General features: G+C 37.0%; 2 long non-coding RNA genes across 2 annotated transcripts; both read left to right on the forward strand.

Moving 5' to 3' along the window:
• Positions 1–3143: 3143 nt before the first annotated feature.
• LOC134817810 (uncharacterized) lies at positions 3144–4012 on the forward strand. The gene is made up of 3 exons (XR_010160574.1): positions 3144–3286; positions 3583–3697; positions 3911–4012. It is a non-coding gene; the product is annotated as an uncharacterized LOC134817810 (long non-coding RNA).
• A 184-nt stretch (positions 4013–4196) lies between these two features.
• Positions 4197–4824, forward strand: LOC134817809 (uncharacterized). Its single transcript, XR_010160573.1, has 3 exons — positions 4197–4289; positions 4461–4564; positions 4735–4824. It is a non-coding gene; the product is annotated as an uncharacterized LOC134817809 (long non-coding RNA).
• Positions 4825–18485: the final 13661 nt, after the last annotated feature.

The following is an 18485-nucleotide window of genomic DNA, read 5'->3' on the forward strand; positions in this document are numbered from 1 at the left end:
TCGATAAAAGTATTATTCCCTTCCGCGATATACCAAAATATGGCACGTCTTATGACGATAATATCAACTGGCTAACAACGTACTCTCAACCGGATCTACGCGCTAATATTTTCTATAAAGGTCCTATATTACTATATTAGCTATTACCGAGCACAACTGCATTAGTCGCATATAACTTGCCCGACCCACAGCGGGGTCGGCGGGCCCCTTCGTTACGCCACTGGTGTTATGATAGAACTACAAAGCTCAGGAAACAATTATTGTTAATGAAGAATGGCCACTTTTTCTGTTACATAATTTACCCGGGCTACGTAAATCAACAAAATCAGTCACACAACATATCAACTACCGAGAATTACCTGAGGAATAAGTAAAACTAGACGATTAGCACACTAGTAGTAGTAGTACTAGTAGTAGTCACTATCAACCATATGCCACATTTTTCACTGCCCATTCACTGTCATGATAGCGCCTGCAGGTGCTGATAAGACATGAGCTCATTTACTTTTCTTTATTTTAAAAACGGTTCAAACAGAGCACTATACAGATCACTATACTATCGACTCTGCCCTGCTCACTAATTGTTAATTACCAACACAGGTAGCTTATAAAACAGTGCGTGTGATTATTTTTCGTATCAAATCAAATTATTTTTCACTATGTTTTTGATAAATAAATCATGATATGCAAGTTTTAATTTTAAATTTTTTGGTTTTTTTATAAAAAATAAACGATAAAGGTTACGTCATAATTTTCAGCTCTCATTTTCACTTATATAATATATCAAATAAAATTATATTGTTATGCTTCATATGATTTTGTAAACATTGGCCGGTGTACCAAAAACCGGTCCCCAAACAAACAAACAAGGAAACCCTGTGCACACAAATCAGTATCTTACAAAATCACAAAATAACCATAAATATCATTTATAGATTGAGTAAAGGTATCATCTCAATAAGTCAATAATATCACAATTCAATTTCAAGAACGCAACGTCATCTATCTAAAATACAACACTTTTAACGTTAAATTGTAGCCAAAAATTCATTTACACTCTTTTTTAACCCAGCTTTTACTATTAAAGCGGACACAGTGTCACATCCAAAATAAATGACGTCACGATCACTTCAATGTGAAAGACTTCACGAAGATGACGGGTGAAGTAAATTTCACTATATAGATTATTGTAAGACGTTAATACTTTCAACACTACTAGATAACAAATAATTTGAGGAGAAAAGTGAGGGAAAGATGATAGTTTGGCCAGTAATACTTGTATAAGTCGCCAATGCACAATCTAAAGTTTGTGGACCTCAGTTAAGCCTTTCACTTGTTAATACATAGCCTAATAAACACCATGCCATAATAATGTGAATTTCCAAGCATCATGGAAGTGACTCCCCAATTCAAATTTATAATATTATCTGCAGCTTCCGCTGTAATTGTAAAGTTAGGTTACGTCATGAAAACTTCGTGCAGACCTAGTGACGTCATGGCAACCTCATTACGTCATGTGACCCCACGTATCCTGTTCAGTGTTCACTGCGTGATACCCGTTGTAAAGTTGTAATAAGGTTTTAGTAATGGTCCCAGAGTCCAGACCCAAGTTCCCTCCGTTCTGAAAGAGATATAAAGATTTACACCTCTATAACAGAGAACTGTATAAACCAAGAAATAGCTAAATTCGGCCAATGTTAAACTTCGGCCGAAGTTGGTTCACATGTTTGGGACAGGGATAGATAGTTCACTATATTTACAATTTTTTTTTAATTTGAAAATTCAATTAATTATTATATATATAAATCAAGCGTTACATTTCAGCCATGCAAAATTACAATGACATATTTTGATATACTTATTGATAAATGGTACTGCAATATAAGTTGCCCAATGTTTGGCCGGATGACAACTAACTAAAAGAGAAAAATAAACTTGATTACATAATAATTAATTCGGCTGAACCAACACATAGCAAGAGCCACATTAACGTTGGGGCCGTCGAATTGGGTGTGTGAATAATAGGTGTCTTAGCTGTCATAGCGGGCCCCTTACTATCACAAACACGTAAACCAAATTCAGCCCAAGTCACAGCCTACACTGATTAATAAAGAGTTAAAGAAGACAAGTAGTTAATTAAGAATCTATATTGAATATTCATGAATGTAAATGCTATTCCAGGTCGGACTAGCTTGTGTCGACGGCAGAATGGCAACAGTTATATGAAAATTTATTTATTCTTTAAATTTGAGTTTTAAATTTGAGTTTCACTAATAGTTCATAACAGTTACACTGACTTAAGTTAGAATCCGGCATCTGCAAGTTGGAGAACAAACTTTATGACTAAAGCAACTCGATAGTAAGATTTAAATCCACGATAAGACCCCGGTAGTAAACTTTTAATCACTCACTAAACCATGGTGTGATTAATTTGTATTATAGTGGCCCTCATCAGAGCTGCGAACATGAAAGTACATATTATTATATATATATAATATGTATATAATATGTATATATTATGTATTATGTATGGGTTTGCGTCTATCGTTGTAGTGAAATCTGCACCGAAAATATCACAGCCGTCTACTAGCTTGCTATTCAAGTTAAGTACATGTTGATGCTTAATAAACTGTATATAATAAATATAATAAAAACTGCAACACGTCCTGTTGAATCCTCATCATAACTAATTTTGTTTTGGAAAATAATCTGCTGAAAACTTGTTATAAATGTAATGTATATACATTATACATCCCTGATCCATCCTGATAACTTCAGGGTGTAATTAAAAGACACAATCAGGAAGAGCTACAGAGGGCCCTTCCCCCGTAAATTGTAACTTCATCTTTACAACATGACTGTAGTGACGTGATAAAACAAAATTGTGAGTTGAGTATAGTCCCCTCCCCACCAGGCCATAATAACTTCCTTCAGGCTTTGACAACATGTTGAAGAGAGAGCACTGTTCAGTAATATAACACCGCGCGGCGACCGCAGTGATCTAATGAAATGGCACATTATCTAACCTCGTGATATGTAACTCAATAGCCAAAGCACTCTCCAACGGGTCACATGAACTGCACGTGACTCATTAGATCATGGTCTTCCGCAGTTGTAGCTGTAGAATCTACACCCATAATTTTGTTGAGGAGAGTTCGTTGTTACTCAGCTTTAATCCTTTTGATTTCGTATAAGCTTACACTGAACCCGGCCTGATTATTGATTTGTAAACTTGTTTTAATCGACGCATCTTTGTCGGCGAAACATTTATATAACGTTTTGGCAGGTACATGGAAGTTTTATATTAACGTAAACGTTGTTGCCAAGTTATAAAACTCATATATATTTTTGGCCTAGTTTGTATAATGTATATAATAGTAGTTTTTATCATGAAATACATATGTAATAAGCGATCAACAACATAATTCAGAAAGTAAAACCAAGGCTGATTTTAAGCTAGGATTATAATATCTAAACAATAAACGGAAAGCTAAGGGAAGCTATAACAGCCATCATAACTTGTGATATGTTCCTACTTCAATTTTTGAGTACCGTTGTTTATTGAAAGCAGTATTTTTTCAGTGGCTGAATTAAAGAAAAATTTCAAATACGATTCTGAGAAGAAGACTATTTCCTAAATCCTTATTGTGAGCTATATCTTGCGAAGGCTCTATCCTACCCGGCCCAAGGTTATCAGGTTTGTGGATGTTTTACACAACTAAATTTGTGGATGTTTTACAGTGTTCACATAACTATATTTTCCTTCCATATTGGTTCTTAATTAGTTAATTAATTGGTTGATTAATTTGAAGGAAATTTAATATATTAGTATCATTTAATAATACAACAGCCAGCACGCTATTTTAAAGTTAAAACTATAAGTTTAGAAAACTTACGTGGGGTATATCAGATTTCGGTGAACAGAAGTAGAAGATCATAACGACTTATTCAAGAAACTACTTCCTAACTTTAGTCAATCCTGTGAAGACTCTATACTACCAGCTATATTATCAGGTTTGTCAATGTTTTACAGTGTTCACATAACTTAATTTTCCTTCCATATTGGTTCTTAATTAGTTAATTAATTGGTTGATTAATTTGAAGTATCATTTAATAATACAACAGCCAGCACGCTATTTTAAAGTTATAACTATAAGTTTAGAAAACTCACGTGAAGTATATCAGATTTCAGTGAACGGAAGTAAAGGGTCATAACGACTTATTCAAGAAACTACTTCCTAACTTTTGTCAATCCTGTGAAGACTCTATACTACCAGCTATATTATCAGGTTTGTCAATGTTTTACAGTGTTCACATAATTAAATTTTCCTTCCATATTGGTTCTTAATTAGTTAATTAATTGGTTGATTAATTTGAAGTATCATTTAATAATACACCAGCCAGCACGCTATTTTAAAGTTAAAACTATAAGTTTAGAAAACTCACGTGGAGTGTATCAGATTTCAGTGAACAGAAGTAGAAGATCATAACGACTTATTCAAGAAACTACTTCCTAACTTTAGTCAATCCTGTGAAGACTCTATACTACCAGCTATATTATCAGGTTTGTGAATATTTTACAGTGTTCAGATAACTCAATCTTCCCTCAGTATTCGTTCTTAATTAGTTGTTTAATTGGTTGATTAATTTGAAGGAAATTTAATAATACAACAGCCAGCACGCTATTTTAAAGTTAAAACTATAAGATTAGAAAACTCACGTGGAGTTTATCAGATTTCAGTGAACGGAAGTAAAGGGTCATAACGACTTATTCAAGAAACTACTTCCTAACTTTAGTCAATCCTGTGAAGACTCTATACTACCAGCTATATTATCAGGTTTGTGCTTACCCTGAAGCTGTACTAACTATAGACAACTTTCCAATCAAAAAGGTTTCATCCGCAAAATTTCTGGGTGTTATAATTAAAGAGAACCTATCATGGGAAGATCACATTAAAGCTCTTAAGCGAACTCTAAATCATTCCACATCCACTTTATGTAGACTTCGCTGCTCCCTTCCAGAATTTCTACATCAACAACTATACTATACTTTGTTTGAATCCCATCTTTCCTACTGTATATCTGTATGGGGTGGGGCAGCTAAGCAACGTATAAGCTCAATATTTACTGCTCAGAAGTACTGTCACAGAGTACTATTTGGTGATAGGCTGGCGTACCTTGATAAGTTTAAGACTTGTGCACGTACTAGGCCTATAGGACACCAGAAACTTGACCAAAAATTTTTCATAAAAGAACACACCAAACCGATATTCAAGCATAATAATATTCTAGCTATACAAAATCTCTATACATACCACAGTTACCTCGAGCTCTACAAGATAATGAAATTCCGTGCTCCAATATCCCTATATGAAGGTTACACATGTTCGTCGAGGAAACCCTGCCTTCTAATCTGTCAGGTAGACCCACCTGACAACCACAACACTAGGTCAACCAAAATTTTTAACATTTTAACCCCAAAGTTCAGAATGACTGACTTTACTACTAGTGTAATGTGCTTGCGAGGAAAACTTAAACGTGCGCTATTAGCCAATCAGCATAACCACGCCCTGCTTGATTGGACCGTAAAAGATTTTGACTGCACAAATATTATTTTCCAAACATTATAACTGGCTGGTCACACACATCTCAATTAAATTCCCCTAGGCTACTGTTTTCCAAGTCTTGTCCTGTGAATAAAGAATGTGTGAGAAAGTATTAATAAAATAAATGTATATTTTTTGAATTTTCTAAATCTAATCTGAGAATGAAGTATAAAGAAATTTTTAATTAGCACTGTATAGTTTAAGATATTTATAGCTTATTATAACCATTGATACAAAGGCCATAATCCTTTCGCCAGCTCTTTAATATCCACCTTGAAGCTACATTTTATAGTCCTTGACTTCACAAAATAAACTAAAGCATGTTTTAGTGTAGGCTTTTATGTCACAAACAGACTGCAACCTATAGTATCAACTATAAACAGAACCCCTAATGTCTACTAAAAAATTTCTTCTAGTCCTAATATGAGCCTTGTCTCTAAAACCTAACTGAACTAGCGTTCGGTGTGTGCAAAAGCTTTCAGGCACGCGCATTCCTTGCCCCGTTAGTTACCTGTCCTTCCAAAACCAAACTAGCAGTCAAGGACAAAAAGTCATACACCAAATGGGCATTAATATTTTACAGTGTTCAGATAACTCAATCTTCCCTCAGTATTCGTTCTTAATTAGTTGTTTAATTGGTTGATTAATTTGAAGGAAATTTAATATAATATAGAGGCCTCTGTATAGAGGCCGTTTAATAGAGACCGTATGGTGGCCGTATCGAGGGCCGAGGCCATATAGTAGCTGTATCGTGGCTGTATAGAGGTCATTTAATAGAGACCGTATGGTGGCCGTATCGAGGCCTTATATGTGGCTGTATCGTGGCTGTATAAAGGCCGTTTAATAGAGACCGTATGGTCAATGGTGGCCGTATCAAGGCCATATAGTAGCTGTATCGTTGCCGTATTGTGGCTGTATAGAGTGTAAGGGAAGGTTGCCCCTTTTTAAAAACACTGCCCGGGGTTCGGGTTTTTTTAGCCCCCCGGGGCGTCCCCTTTGGGCCAAACCACTCAAGGGGAACTTGGGGGGGGGAAATTTAACTTTGCTTTAGTAAACTTTGGTTTTTGTCAAAAAAAGACTTGAAAAGTTCAAAAATTAATAATAGTAATAAAAAAAAATTTAAAGGAACGTTTACCTTTATCAAAAGGAAAAGATGAAAAAAACGTCCCAAAATTGTAAGTTCCCCGTCGGAAACCCCTCCTGGAAAACCCCGTTCAAAAAAACCCACGGGCAGGGAGTCACCCGAGCAGTTTGCAAAAGGCCTTTGGGCTCTGTTTTGGACAAATGACAACACCAAAAAGCCCTTAAAAAGAACTGACTCATTTTATCCAAAACCACCCCTCTGTGTGCCCTAAGTTATACACTTCCCGTTTGGAGGGGGCGTATTTTACTTTACAATGGTTTTTAACTTTAAACTCAGGCTTATTTGTAGCAACAGCACATAAAGGGGCCCCCCAAAAAATAGGGTTTCAGCTCCCCCTGGGAAGGCCAAAATAAATTAAGAATAAATAATAAGTTGCTTTAACAAAGATACACTACAAAGGGGGCCCTTTAATTGAGACCGTTTGGTGGCGATCAAGGGGCCCCTTTTTAGCGGCCCGTACGTGGCCCCGTTTTTGAAACCGTTTTTTGAACCGTTTTGGGGGGCCGGGTTTTTAAGGGTTATTGGGGCTGGAAAAGGGGAAAATTTCCAGTTTTTGACCCGTTTTTGGTGGCCCGTTCAAAGGCCGGGTTTTTGGTTTTTCGGGACCCCATCGTGGCTGTAAAGAAGCCCCGGTTTTTAAAAAAAACCCTTGGTGGCCGTATCGGGGCCCTTTAAATGGCCCTTTGGGGCCCCGGAAAATTTGGGAAATTTAATAAGGGCCGTATGGGGCTTTTATCAAGGCCGGTTTGCGGGGGTAAACGTGAAACCCTACCCGGGCCCGTATAAAGCCGTTTAATTTAAAACCGGATGGGGCCTTTTCAAAGGGGCCCCCTAGGGCCGGGGGAGAACCTTTTAAAAAGGGCCGGTTTTGGTGGGCCTATCGGGCCGTTTAAGGGGGGTCGTGGGGTTTTTTTATTCAATAGAGGGCCGTTTTTGGTGGCTGATCAAGGGCCCTTGCGGGTTTAAACGTGACCGTTCGTGGCGATAAAAAACCCTTTAATAGAACCGTATGGTGGCCGTATTAAGGGCCTATAGTAGCGTATCGGGGGCCCGTATAGTTTCGGGTTTAAAAAGAACCCAAAGGTGGCGTTTTAAGGGCCCTATGTGGCTTTTTATCGTGGCCCGTATTTAAAGGGAAATTTTTAGAGACGTTTTGGGGGGGCCCTATCAAGGCCCCTATAGGGCCCGAAAAGGGTTCTAGGCCGTTTTTTAATGGGGCTTACAAGGCCGGGTTGGCCCGGGTGTTTTGGACGTACGGTGGCGGTTGGGCCGGCTTGGGTCCCATTGGGCCCGTTTCCCGGCGTTTTGGGGGTTCGGGGCCGTATCCCCGGTAATTGGGCCTTTTTTTAAAACCCCCTTGGTGGGCCTTTCCAAAGGAAATATTGGGGCGTTCCCGGGGCCTTTTCCCGGCTGTTTTATTTTAGGGGTTTGGATGGCCGAACGGCCTTAAATGGGGTGTAAAAAAGGTAATCAATAGAGCCGGGTTGGGGGCTTTACAAGGGCCCTTGGGGGTGTTGTGACCGGGTTTGTGGTGTAAAAGCCGTTCAAAAAACCGGGTTTGGGCGTTTAAGGATTTTGTGGCGTTCGGGGCCGTAAACCCCGGCGGGAAAAGGTCAAAAAAATAGGCCCATGGTGGCCGTCAAAGGGCGTTTTTAAGGGCTGTAACCCTGGCCGTATCCCGGCGTTTAAAGGTTCCCCCCCCTTTTAAATAAAGACCGTTTGTGGCCTTTTCAGGACGTTTTGTGGCTTTAATCGTGGGGTGTAAGAAGCCTTCAAAAAGAGCCGGATGGTGGCCCATCAAGGCTTAGGGCTTTGGGCCGTAACCTGGCTGTTAGGGTCCCTTAATTGAGACCGTATTGGGGGGGGGCCGTATCAAGGCCGTTTTGTGGGGGTATGTGGGCGTATTTTGGCGTATAAGGCTGTAATCTGGTTTGAGGGCCCAAAATTTTTTCTCCCCTTTTCCCCCGCAAAACTCTTTGAAACGTTTTCAGCTAAATTTTTAAAATTTTCCCTAAATTTAAGCGCCTTTATTAAATTTAAGTAAAGTTAAGAAAAATTTTCAAAGGGGTTTTCAGGACAAAGAGGGGTCAAATCCCCTCACCCAAATCAATTAATTTCGAATTTTAACATCCCCCTCAAAACCCGGGGAAAAAAATAAAAAATATTTTTTGTTTTAAAAATTTTTATGAATTTTTAAGGGGGACCCGGGGGATAGAAAAAAGGGGGGAGCCAATTAAAATATGAATTTTTAAAATTTTTCCGGGGCAAAAAAATTTTCAGATCAAAAAAACGCTTCTAGGTAATTTTTTGATATAAAAATGAAATAACAACCTTTAAATACTGAAATTTGGTTTTTAAACCGGTTTAAAAAGACAAGGACCGGAAACAAGGAAGTTTGGGTAAGGGCAAAAAAATTTTTGGCTTCCCCCCCAACCTTTGGCAAAAAAAAATTTTAAAAAAGTGTAAAAAATTAAAAAAACCATACAATTTTAAAAGCAAATTAAAAATTCCCCACACGGGAAAACGGGTTTCATTTAAAAGGAAAAATACAATTTCTTTTAAAAAAATTTGGTTTTTCACCTTTTACACTCGCCAATTTTTTAAATCACGGGAAAAGCCCGGGTCGTGTGCCCCCCCCCCCCCCCCCCCCCAAAAAATTTTTTTTATTTTTTTGAAAAAAATTTTTTAAAAAGGGAAAACCTTTCTTCTCGCCCCCTCCCTTTTTTGTTTTTGATACTAGGTTTTAAAAAAATTAATTTTAAGGGAAATTCTTTACTTTGCGTTTTAAAGGTGTATAAAAGTTAATTTCTAAAAAAATCGAAAGGGAAAAAAATGGTTTTTATGTTACGGAAACTCCGGGAAAAATGGGGCCCCAAAGCCTTATCCGGGAAAGGGTTTAAAAACCCGGGGACGTCTTCGAACTCGAAAATTCCCATCGTGTGGGTTCTATCGTTTCCCCCCCATATATCCCCTTACATAATTTACACGTTAAATTTTATATAACACCTTTTTGGGGTTTGCGTCGTTTTTTTGTTGTGATGAGTGGACAAAATGAAAACATTTGGTATGGGCCCGGGGGGGTGGTTTTTTCGTGTGGTGTGATTAACATAAGATCACTGAGAAATTTCTTACCTTTGGGGTGAATAGATATTTGCCGGTAAGTTTGTGAGGGGGGCAAATTTTAGTTTTCTTTTTTTGGAAAATGGCCCCGTTGATGATTGGGTTTGAGGGGCATGTTTCGTGGTCGGACTTGTAAGTTTATGATGAAGGGTTTTGACGGTTGTAGGTGGAGAAAGGGTAAGTCGTCTGTTTTTTTTACTCGGGGGTCTTGGTAACCCTTTGTTGACCAAAAGTTTGTCAACTTCTTCCCTTTCCCTTTTTAAAACTCTGGGGTTGTGGCAAAAAGCACCGTTTTGTAGAAGTTCTTGATGGTTTCCCACTTTTGTTTTCCCCCCTTGTGGGGCTGTTGGCGTGCATGGGTTTTTTCTTTTTCTGGGTTCTTTCTGTTTAAAATTTTTGGGGGTATGTTCCCTGGGTTCCCTCGATCTTTATCTGGGTGTCGAAAGGGAAAGGGGTTAAATCCCGGCTTTCCGGTAGTCAATTTCCCATTTGGGGCAACTGGGCCCGGGTCCCGTTTGAGATGGGGCTCCACTATCCCCACCCCAAAAAAGAAGCTTTTGAGGGAAATGGGGTCCCTCTCAACGGGGCCAGCCAGTTTCTCAATGGGAAATTGGCTACCGGAAAAAACCGTCAGGTTTTCACCCCATTTCCCCGACACCCAGAAAAGATCGACGAAAAGGAACCCCTACACCCCAAATTCTACAAAAAAAGAAGCAAAAAAGAAAATCACACTGCCGCCAACACCACCAAATGAGGGAACAAAGTACAAAAACCTCAAGAACTTCAAAAAAACGCTGCTTTTTGTCCCTCAACACCAAAAGTATAAAGAAGAGTCCAAAAAGATATTTGAAAAACTTTTTGGTTCAACAAAATTTCCAAACCCACGACGTATAACCCCAAAAAAGGAAAGACTTCCCCCCTCCCCCCTCCCACCCCGTCATAACCCTTCATCATCAAAATCAAGGGTTTCCCCACCACGTAAAAATGGCATCTACCTTCATCAACGACCATTTTTCCAAAGGGGGAAAACCCCTCAATTTGCCTCCCCCAAAACAACTTAAACCGGGCAAATTTTTATTCACACCAGGTTTAAAAAACCTCAGAGATCCCAATTTTCTTTAAAGCCCCCACGACAAACCACACTGCCCCAACAAACCGTATCATTGTCCCCCTCATCACAAAAAAAATTTACGACTGCAAACCCAAAATGTTCATATACAAAGTACGTGGAAATTATGTCCCGATATATATGGGGGAACCCAGTAGAAAGCACCCGATGGATTTTCAGAGCATCGGGCAGTCCCAAAAGGCCTTTAACCCCATCCTGATAAAGCTTTGGCCCGCTCAAATTTTTCAGAGTTTCACGATAACATAGAACCAAAATATTTTCCCTTTGGGTATTTTAGAAATTAACTTTTTGCCCCCCATTAAACGCAAAGTGACAAAACTTTTCCCCCATTTTTTATTTAAACCTAAGGGAACAATAAAAAAGAAGAGTTTCGAGAAGCTTAAGGGTTTTTTTTTAAACATATTTAAAGCAAATTTAAACAAAAAAGGGACCACCCCCGGCCCGTTCATTTGATATTATGTACTTGGCCCAGTTTTAAAGTGTTTACATCACTATTTTCAATGTAATGTATTAAAACCCTTTGATGGAACCCGTTTTCCCGTGGTTAATTTTAAATTTTTGCTTTTAACTATATAAAAGCTTTTTTTAATAAAAATTTTTAACAAAATTTTGCCGAAGTTTGCGTTGCGCCGAAAATTTTTCCCTTTTCCCCCCTAACTTCCTTTTTCACTTTTCCCTTTTCTCTTTTTAAAAAGGATTAATTTTCCAGTATCCGTATTTTCAATCCTTTAGACTAAAAACCCGCGAACACTCCGTTTTTTTTGGAAAAAAACTACATGGGGAAAGTGCCAACATTTTTGGGGGAAAAAAAATTTTTCAAACAACTTAATAGCAAATTTCAAAGGGGCAAAACAAAACATGATACAGATTTTATACTTTTTTGGAAAACACTGCTTGATAAATTAAATAATAGGAAAAAAAACCCCCCTCCTAATTTCAAAAAAGTACTTAACCCTTTTGGGAGTACTTTTAAATTTTAAAAAAAGGGTCCCTTAATAATTACCTAAGGCCCCTGTCTTTGAGTTTGAGGATTTTGGTAAACCCCCCCAAAAAAAGGTTTTTTTTGATAGTGGGTTAAATTTTTAAACTATTAACCCATTAGGGGCCCCCGGGGGTTTTTTGAAAACCCCTTTTCAGACGAAAAAACCAAAATTTCTAAACGTATAAAAGAAACTATACTACATACCTTTAAAATTTTTGGGGTTCAATTTTATGTAGCCCAAAAAAATTTTGAGCATTGCTATAGATTTTGTTTTTGGGGGTTTTGAATTTGGGGGTTTTGTTTAAAAAGGTTGGGGTTTTGAAAAAACACCCTTATTCCCTAATGGGGGAACTTTCACGTTTTGAAGTTTTTGAAAATTTAAACCAGTAACCATTCCCCCCCATATGCACCGGTCAAAAAGAAATCTATTGTTTGTTAGGCACTAAAAGTTTCAAATGTCACTTTTTTGTGAATTATTTTTCGGGAAAATTTTTCTTTTTATCATCCTTTGGGGGTTTAAATATAGTAAAATTAAAACATCTAAAAATTAAAGATTCCAAAAATTTTGGGTTTTAAAAGGGCCCCCGGAATTTTGAAAAGGGTTTTCAAAAGGGAAATTTTTGGGAAATTTGTCCATTTTTACCCCAACCTTTTATTTTAAAGGGGGGGTGTCCAAAAAAACCCTTTTTAACTCATTTTTTGAAGTTGCTCTAAACCAAATCATGCCCTAAAAATTTTTTTGGCCCCAATAGCAATAGGCCCATTGGTTTTTGGGAAAAGAGGAAAATTTTGTCACCTTTTTAAGAAAATTTAAAGGGGCGAAAATTTTTTACGAAATTTTGGTTTGAAGGGAAAAATTTTTATATGACCAAAGTAGGAAAGCCCAAATTAAGGGGAGTTGATGTTTTAAAATTTCACAAAAATTTTTACAAATTTGTAAATGATAAAAAACAATGGGTATAAAAAATAGCCTTTATAATTTAAAATCTTTTTAATAAACAGATGTGCAAAGGGAAAATGTCTTGGGCCCCATTTTGAAGATCTATATTCTATACCTCTATTAGAAAATTTAACATTCTTTAAATTTAAAAAATTTTAGGTTAAAAATTTGGGCCCAAAATCACCAAAAGTGACAAAATTTTTCTTTCCCTGCCCCAACATTTTCAAGATTTGTGGTTAAAATTGGCCCCTAGGGGCTTTTTTACGGGGTTTTTTAAAGTATTAATCGACCAAACACAAAAATATCTTTTAATCTTGGGTTTACCTAAAATCTTAAAATAACGGGTGTGACAAAATAAACAGTCTTGGGCCCCTAATTTTTTTAAGATCTATATCCTAAATTTAATTTGAATAGGTCCAAAAATATAGAGCTTTTGTTTTTAAAAATTTAGGTTAAATTTGTCCAGTCACATAAAAATGTGACCAAAATTTAAATTTTAGGGCCCCCCCAAATTTTTAAAATAGGGTAAAAAATTAGCAAGGCTGCTTTTATCACCTTTAAATCAACCAAACTTCAAAAAAAAATTGGTTTTAAAGTGATGGAATTTCCTTAAATCTTAAAAAAAAAGGGGGTGACAAAGTAAACCAAAGTCGGGGGCCCCATTTTGGGGAAAACCCATTTCCCCCATTAGAACAACATTCCTTTTAGAACGACTGGAAAAAAATTGTCCAGAACATAGAGCTTCCCAAATTTTTTAAAAATTTTGATTTAAATTTTTCCAAAGACCCTTTAAAAATTTACAAAAATTTAAATTTCCCTGCCCCAACAGTATCAAAATTTTAAGATAGTGTGGGTTAAAAAAGGCCCTAGGGTTTTTTTACAGGTATTTAAAGTATTAAAGCCATCCAAACTAAAAAAAAATATCTTTAATCTGAGAAAGGGTTACCCAACTCTTTATAAAAAACTGAAGTGACAAAGTAAACTTGTCTTTCCCCCTATTTGGAAAAAATTTTTCCTCTTTTGAATACTATTAACCCTTTTTCATCAAAAAAAAAATTTTGATAAACTAAATTTTTTTTGCCCCCCCAAAGGGGCTAAAAAAGTTTATAATAATTTGTTTTGACGAAATTACCCCATTTTTGACCCTTAGCGGTAGTTTTTAAATTTTGACACTGTTAACAATTTTTACCACCTGATAATGATTTGTGGGACGGGGCATGGTACTATCAGGTTGTTTTAACCATTTGTAAATAAAATAAGGGGTTTTAAGCGGGGGATTTCAAATTTTGGGTTTAATTTTTACCCCCATTTTAGAAATCATCAAGATTATGTGACAAAATAAACTTGGTTGTGCCTTCCGTGTTTTAATTTCCCTTTCGCTATATGATATGATAAAAATTTTCCCCGCCCTTCCAGGCTTCAAAAAAACTTTCACTTTCCCAGCATTGGTTTTTGGGGCCCCCAAAAATTCACACATATTTTTTTAATGTTTTCAGAGTTAAAACCCGGGGAAAGCACCATCAAAAGAAAAAAGTCGTCAAATAGTAAAGGTTTAAAGGCATATGTACCCCCAATCAACTGGACCCTCAAAAATTTGGTCCAAAAAAAAGGGAGCAAAGGGGGCCCCTATTTCCCCGTCCCTTTTTATAGGTGGCAATGTAACCCCTTTCCGGCCGGCCGTATTTTAACCAATTTTCTTATCACCTGATTAAGATAACGTTATGTACAAAGTTAGCCTGAGGGGAGAGATTTTCCTAACCAACAAGGGTTTTTTTAAAATTTTTAGTGGGACAAAATCAACTAACTACCTTTAATAGGGTCAATTTTTTTTTAACCCAATATTTTCAAACCCAAATGAACGTGTCCCTAAACTTTCCCAGCAAATTTTACTAAGGGTTTAATTTGGGCCCCTAAGGGAAATTCCCGTAACGGGAACCAAAATTCGGAAAACCCTTTTTTAAAACACAAAAAAAGACCAATTTTTTAAAAATTTTTTAGTTTTTAAATTTATTTAAAGATGTTATACTGTTGAGACTGGTTTAAATAAGAAATTTTTTCAATCCCGGAATCCGCCTCCCCTCCCTCCTTAAAAAACCTTTTAAATTTTTGAAAATATCAACCCCATCCGCCAAAAGGGAAAAAAATTTGGGAAAAAGGGAAAAAAATTTTGAAAATTTGCACAACCCGGGAGAAAAACCGCCTACAAAGCTTCCAAGAGCCCAGAAACAGACCACATTGATGTATATCCCCGAAAAAGACAACCCGGTCCCGCCCTTTTTTAGTGACCCAAAAAACATCCCGTCAAAACTACGAGACTGAAGTTAAGGGGGGATAGGGGCCCTTTTGGAAAAAGGGAGATGGAAACTTTATTGTTCTCCACACTTCCCAAACCCACCATTTTCGTACCCTGGGTTGGTAAAAGTCACATTCGGGAAAAAAAATTTTTCCCAAATTAAAGGCCCAAAATGCAGGAAAACAGGGGGGCTGTGCTTTTTTTCATTTGTGCGGATTTCTTGTTTAGAGGAAAAAAACATGGAGAAGGGTTTGGAAAGGTTTTGGAAGGGGAACCAACTTCCACCGGGTTCATTTGGGGAGGACTGTCAACCGGGGGGTAACAGAGAACACAGTTGAGAGCCCTTTAAAGGGCCCTTCAGAAATCAGTCATACAAAGAAACAAGGTAGTGGAACCCGATCAAGTGTTGGATAAGGTTTCAAAAAAACCGTTTTTCCCGCCTATCCTTAAATTTTTGTTAAACGGGCTAAAGAAGAGTTTCCCAAATTTTTGAGTACGAACCGGTTAAGGATGAGGAACTGTAAACTATCAAATTTTAAGAGGGCTTTTCCCCAAATTTCCGCCCAAAAAATCAGATTTTTTTAAAAAGGAAAACCCCCATAAAAATTGGCCCGTTTTACGGAGTTTGTTTTCCTGATCAAAACTATTTTTTTCTCGTTTATTTAAATTGCCCTTTTTTCGCTGCCCGTAATAAAACCACTGATACGATGGGCCGAGCATAAGGAGAAGTAATTTTTACCGACCAAAATTTCCCAAAAAACAGGGAAAATTTGTTTAAAAAGTTTAGGACTTAAACTACTTTTTCCCGGTTTGGGGGGCAGAAAATGTAAAACCCGGGGTTTTCCCCTCGTTGAGGAAACTTTTGAAAAAAACCCTTAACGAGTAAGAAATACCAAAATCTGGTTAAAAATCCCAAAATTCTCATGAGAAAAACCCCGGAACATTTTTTAGCCATATGGGCCCGAAAAAAGAAAACGTGTCATAAATCCAAGTGTAGTTTTGGGAAAAGTATTGGGGGATGTCAAACCCAAAAAAACTTTAAAGGAAAGGGGGGCCCCCCCCTTTTGAGCCTAAAAAAGGGAAAAATCGGGAAAAAAATACAGGGGGTTTTAAAAAGCTCCTTTGTCATTGCGTTTTTGGGGTTCTAAATTTAACCCACAACAAAATGATGTGTTTAATTTTAAATGAAATCGGGGGTGGATCAACGGACCCGCGGGGGGGGGGAAAGGCCTTTCTATTGTGTGGCAAGATAATACAACTAAACAATCGATAATAACAATAAAGGATTTTTATTTAAGTTACCCGGGGAAAAGGGGAAAAATTGCACATTACAAGTTTCATTAAAGAAAAGCTAGGGTTAATATAAACGATAAGCCCCTAGTGATTAAAGAACCCACTCCCGCCCCAAAATACGGGTTTTTATTACGAGAGTTTTGTGTAGTGTTTTTCTTGTGGGGATAACCGGGTTTTTAAAGCCAATATTTTAAAAGATAACTCAGTTTTACTGAGTTGGTTTTCTTTGTTTTTTTGATGAATTCAGACAGTAATGCCATAACTACAAATAAAATGTGGAGTGCACTGATTAACAAGTTTAAAAGATTTATCAGCAATAAGAAGGGGGTGAAAGCAAGTTTATTATGTTCAAAGGCCCTTGGGGAGTTATTTAGCACAGGGGCCCTTTTAATCGTACCCAATGTTTTTTCTGTAATTAGCACCTCATCAGAAATACTACTTTTTCTAGGAACTTTAGAAATACGTCTGATTTTTCGTATTTTCTGTTTTTAGAGATGAAAAATTTGTAATTTTAGGTTTTTCTTAAAAAAGGGTATTTCAGATATTTTTTACCCAAAACAATTTCCAGGCACTTTATAACGGACATTACCCCGTAAAAATTTTGTTTAATTTAATTTCAATGTTACTTTGGTAAAATGGGGATTTAAAAGGAAAAATTTTAAAAAGATTTTGGGGACGGAAAAAATAAATTTAAATTTTTTTGATTAGGTATAAATTACTTTATATACCTGGAGTGTATTGTCACTTTGTTTTAAGGACATGTTATTAAGGGGATGTGGTTTAAAACTGATGTAAGATTTAGTGTGAACAGGTTTGGGGTAGTTTCTGCTCAGTGGCCAAACGGGAATTTGTACTGCACAGAGGGTTTGGGGGACAGTGAGGGGGGCCCCCGCCCGCCCCCTTTATTTTAAAGTTATCCCCGGCACGTGTTTAATTTTCTGTTTTTATATTCCCCCTTTTGGGTAAACAATTTGACGAAACAAACCCCACATGTTACGTTTGTTAAATAAACCGAGTATCTTTGCTCGGATCAAAATGGCCTTAGATTTATATTTTCGTGTAATTTAAAGGTTTGGGGGGTTTTAAAATTCTATTTTTCTGAAAACGTTTTTACACAAGCCTTTAAGGGGTTGAATTAACTAATTGGCGATTTTTGGGGGAAATTTTTACCCAGCCCGGGATTCGAACTTTCCCAACCCCCGGGTTAAAGGGCCCGGCTATCAATTAACCAATAACGCCACTGGGGGCTTAAATAATATTTAGGCTTGGCAAATTTTGACTTGCCGAAAAAATTTCCCCCCCCTAACTTAAAGTATTAAACAAACATCTAAATTTTTGAACCTTGGATCCTTTTTTATTATTGCAGATATTCAGGTTTTGGACAAAATGTTTATTTTTTTACAGGGTAGGGAATTTGGCCAGAAAGAACCCTAGTAAACAAATGTTTTTAAATTTGTCATTTGTGGTTTTGGGAAAAAAAAAAAATTACCCCAAATAAAGAAGAATGAAAAATTTTTAAAAACGGGACTTTGTTTTGCCAAAACCTTTGGCTTTTTAGTAATTTTTTTTTACCAATTTAGCCCAAAAAAGTATTAGTAAGGGTCTTTTTTGACGTAATTTAAATTACAGAACAAAAAAACTTGATTTTTGGGAAAACCCAAAAAATTGTCCGGAACCCCTAGCCATGCCCAAAACCGATAAAACTAAAAAAAATTAAATCCCCAACCCCTTAAATTTTGGATTAAAAAACGTTTAAGACGAAAACTCAAAGGGGTTTCGCAAGTCCCCAAACTCCCAAAAGCAAACAGAACGGGCAAAAAATTGGTTTTCCCCCCATATGGCCCCGGGGGGTTTATCACGGGCTATTATTCCATATTGGGGGTTTTTTAATTTAAAAACTTGGTGGGGTTTTCCGAACGCCGCCGAGTTGGTTTGAAACACGCTGGTTTGAAATTTTACGAGTACGTTAACGTTTTCA

This window comes from Bolinopsis microptera, chromosome 7 (genome assembly GCF_026151205.1).
Source record: "Bolinopsis microptera isolate Bmic1 chromosome 7, MBARI_Bmic_1.0, whole genome shotgun sequence".
NCBI lineage: Eukaryota > Metazoa > Ctenophora > Tentaculata > Lobata > Bolinopsidae > Bolinopsis > Bolinopsis microptera.